At 41.5% G+C, this 4,578-nt stretch overlaps 1 pseudogene; it reads right to left on the bottom strand.

Annotated features, from left to right (window-relative positions):
* Positions 1-866: 866 nt before the first annotated feature.
* LOC129673060 (melanoma antigen preferentially expressed in tumors-like) lies at positions 867-3,220 on the bottom strand (annotated as a pseudogene).
* Positions 3,221-4,578: the final 1,358 nt, after the last annotated feature.

The raw sequence follows: 4,578 nt of genomic DNA, 5'->3' as shown, positions 1-4,578 counted from the left end.
CCACACCCCCGCCAGGGGAGGAGCAGTCCTGTTAGGCCACAGAGGAGTACTTTGCAGCTAGCCCTGAAGATACCTCATAAAACAGGGTCAAATGAAGGGGGAGGAGGTCCTCCCCTATCAGTGGACTTGGAAAGCGGCAGGGAGGAGACCAGGGAGGGAGTGTGGGGTTGGGAAGGGAATGAGGGAGTGGGATACATTTGGGACACAAAGTTAACAAATCGTAAATAATAAGAAAAATAATATTTAAAAAAATGTACATTCCACCACAACCAGCTGACAGTTTAGCTTTCAACACTGAAATGCAATGTATTTTCTTCTTAAGAATATGTACAGTATGTTACAATAGATGATTCTAAGAAATGCTAAGAGAAAAGCATTAACCCACTTATCAATTTTAATATTATCCACTGTAGATTTTAGTTCAACTTCTTAGTGGAGAGGAATAACAAAGATCAGGCAACTGAGAATTCCCTTTGGACAGTCCCCAAATAACAACCTCTACTATCATGGTCTGATATCTTGTAGAGTATAGATTATAAAAATTATCTGACATTATGTGCTATGGACATCTATAATCATATGCTTCAGTGCTATAGCAAAAATGTTTTCCCCTATCTCAGTTCCTCCTCCTCCTCCTGATATCTGCAGGGCTAGAATTTTTTCACCCTTGTATTTCTGCACTTACTGTAGTATTTGTATATTTCTGGCTGCTTAATTTGTCCACTCCTGTCTTTCTTCAGTTTCAAATTCCCAGAAGTGATGAAATGGAATGCAAAAAACTTGTGAGGAGCTTAGGAATGCCCAATAAATTTTTCTCTCCTGTCTCAGTAGGCTACTGAGGAAAGCCAGGGACCTACTGCAAACTATTACCTGAGCACTTTGTCCAGATGATATTTAAGGTAGAATGAAGCCAAGGTGAGTTCCTTGAGGTTTTCCAATCGCTGCAGGTACTGAAGAAATTTTTAAAGACTTTCCTCCTTTGAGATCTAAAAGAGACTTTAAACAGAATAAGGCTTTGTACGTGAGCCATCCGAGACAGGATGCTGTTGATATCACTCAATGAGTCCTTACCAACAGAAAACTGATCAACACACTTGAGATCAAGAAATTTCAGAGTACATTTGTAGTTATGCACTTTATCTACTTGCAGATCTCGACAGCACACATGCAAAGACCATGAACTCTCCTCAGCTTTACCCATAAGCAAATTCAAAAATTCCTTTTGCACTAAGGAGCCATCGAGGAAAAGTTCCACTATTCCACAGGCCTGGGTGACTGAGTCTCAAACCCTGAATTTCCTAAACTAAGATGTCCTTCTATTTTAGTAATAGAGTGGTCAGAATAAGCACAAGCATGAAAACATAAAGGTGATCTTGTGCTGGCTTCAGGGCATGTGATCCTAGAGTAGGTGACTTGTCTCAAATCTAGTATCCTCAATTTAGTTCTACATTGGGAAATGAGCAGATAGAATATATGAAAAATAGCAAATGGCAATGAATCCCAGTAGGATCAATGATGGCATATAAGAAAAAATCTAGTCTCATCAGGAGTGACTGGATCTTCTTTCTCTGTGGCCTGGTAGGGCTGCATTGGCAGGGGCATGTGAACAAAGAACAGGCAACTGAGTTCATGACAGAGGCATCCCCTGCTCCCCTTACTCTGCCTCTGCCTCCTGCATGGAGATTGACCTGCCAATTTTTGAGAAAGGGGAGGAGGGAGAGAGGGTGGGACTGGGAGTTGTTGAAGAAGGTATCTTCAATCAGGATAAATAATGAATAAAGTGTGCAAAAATAAAACATGAGTGAGGTATCCCAGGAGTAAGACACACATGGTGTATACTCACTTATATAGACCTATAAGATAGGATAAACATACTAAAATCTGTACACCTATAGAAGATCAACAAGAAAGAGGACCCGGGGCAAGATGATCAGTCCTCACTCAGGAAGACAAATGGGCTTGATATTAGATGTAGGAAAACACAAGTAACAGAACAGGAGCCTACCACAGAAGGCCTCTGAAAGACTCTACCTAGCAGTGTATCAAAGCAGATACTATGACTCCTAACAAAAACTCAGCAGAGTGCAGGGAATCATATGAACGAAGGGGGAGTTAATATGACCTGGAGAGGATAAGATCTCCACAAGGACTAAATATATCTGGGCAGAGGGGTCTTTTATGAAACTGTTTCTCCAACCCAGGACTATGTATGTATATATCTTAGAACCTCTGCTCAGATATGGACTTTGGAAGATCAGTATGCAAGTGTGTACCCTAGTAAGGGGAACAGGGACTATTTCTCACATGACTAAATGGCGGGCTCTTTGACCTCCCCACCCCCCAAGGGAGAAGCAGCTCTGCTAGGCCACAGAGGTGGACTTTGCAGGCAGTCCTGATGATACCTGAGAAAACAGGGTCAGATGAAAGGGGAGGAGGTCCTCCCTCATCAGTGGACTTTGAAAGGTTCAGGGAGGAGATGAGAGAGGGAGGGTTGGATTGGGAGGGAATGAAGGAGCAGGATGCTGCTGGGATACAAAGTTAATAAAATGTAACTAATAATAAAAAATAAATGAGAAAAGATAAAAAGAAAAGAAAAATATAAAAAATTAATAAAAGCAAATTTAAAATAAAATAGAACAAATACTTTTAGGCATAGCTGACATTCCTTATACTAACTCCCAACAATTCTTTCCCATTAAAATTGAAACTTTTTTCCCCCATCGTTTTACACCTTAATTCATGTCCAGTCTTCAAGCTCTTGTTTTTCTTTTTAGTAATATTTGTTACATAAGCCCATCAATATTACACCTCCCCCCCACCAATAACATAGATTTCATAACAAAATGTGTTGGGCCAACAGGCTTTCACATAAATCTTCAGCATGCACTTGTTACTACTTCTGGAGAGAGTAGTAGGCCATGGCATAACCTCCTGAATCTTATCAGGTCTCTACTATACAACCTTACCTAGGAGCAGAGTTCTGTGCAGGACATACTGGAAGATTCTCAATCATGGCTTTCAGGAGTTCATGGTGAATCTCCTGAATACTAAGTGACCCAATATAGAGACAGTAAAAGGGCCAAACTTTAACCATTGCACTCAATATACTCCTATGCCCACCCTTAAAGGCAGCAATGAACAATGGAACAAAAAGCTCTCTTGGAATGGGTGAAAATAACAATGAAAATCTCTTAAGAAATGTCAGGGAGGCAAATGTCATGTAATGCCGGTAACTTGGAACACCCAGTCCTAAATAAGATATCTCCATCAAATCTTTACCCTCAGGGCTCAGGGAACTCTCCAGAAGAGGTTACAGAAAGATGGTAAGAACTACTAGGGTTCTAGGTTATATTCATGCATGGTCCTTGGTTTGAGAATCAGTCTCAGAAAAGACTCTTGTGCTCAGATATTTTTGGTCCTTGTGGAGCTCTTGTACTCTCCGGGTCTTTTTTTATAATATTTTTTATTATTATTAATTACAATTTATTCATTTTGTATCCCCCCATAAGCCCCTCCCTTCTCCCCTCCCGATCCCACCCTTCCTCCCCTTTCTGCATGCATTCCCCTCTCCAAGTCCACTGATAGGGGAGGTCTTCCTCACCTTCTTTCTGATCTTAGACTATCAGTTCTCATTAGAAGTAGCTGCATTGTCATGTTCTGTGGCCTGGTAAGGCTGCTCCCCCCTCAGGAAGAGGTGATCAAAGAGCAGGCCAATCAGATTATGTCAGAGGCAGTCCCTCTTCCCATTACTAGGTAACCCACTTGGACACTGAATTCTCATGAGCTACATCTGTGCAGGGGTTCTAGGGTATGTCCATGAATAGTCCTTGGTTGGAGTATGAGTTTCCTGGAAGTTTTCTGTGTTAAAATTTTCTTGTTATGTTGCTCTCCTTGTGGTGTTCCTGTCCTCTCCAGCTCTTGCTATTTCCCGCTTCTTACATAAAATTCCATTCACTCTGTCCAACAGTTGGCCATCAGGCACAGCATCTGCTTTGATAGTCTGCAGGGCAGAGGATTTCAGAGGCCCTCTGTGGCAGGTTCCTAGGTTGTTTCCTGTTTTCTTCTTCTGGCTTTCAGAGGCCCTCTGTAGCAGGTTCCTAGGTTGTTTCCTGTTTTCTTCTTCTTCAGATATCCATCCTCTTTGCCTTTCAGGATGGGGATTGAACATTTTAATTAGGGTCCTCTCTTTTGCTTAGTTTGTTTAGATGTTCAGATTTTAGTGGGTTTATCCTATTTTGTATGTTTATATGAGTGAGTATATACCATGTGTATCTTTTTGCTTCTGGGACAACTCACTCAGTGTGATCCTTTCCGGGTCGCACCATTTACCTGCAAATTTCATGATTTCCTTATTTTTCATTGCGGAGTAATACTCCATTTTATAGATATACCACAGTTTCTGCATCCGTTCGTCAGTTGTGGGGCATCTGGGCTGTTTCCAGCTTCTGGCTATTACAAATAAAGCTGCTACAAACATGGTTGAGCAAATGTCCTTTTTGTGTACTTGCGCCTCTTTTGGATATATGCCTACGAGTGGTATGGCTGGGTCTTGAGGAAGTGCTATTCCTAGTTGTCTGA

This window comes from Psammomys obesus, unplaced genomic scaffold (genome assembly GCF_907164565.1).
Source record: "Psammomys obesus unplaced genomic scaffold, mPsaObe1.curated_primary_1811, whole genome shotgun sequence".
In the NCBI taxonomy this organism is placed as follows: Eukaryota; Metazoa; Chordata; class Mammalia; order Rodentia; family Muridae; genus Psammomys; species Psammomys obesus.
This window is presented reverse-complemented; position numbering and strand designations above follow the sequence as displayed.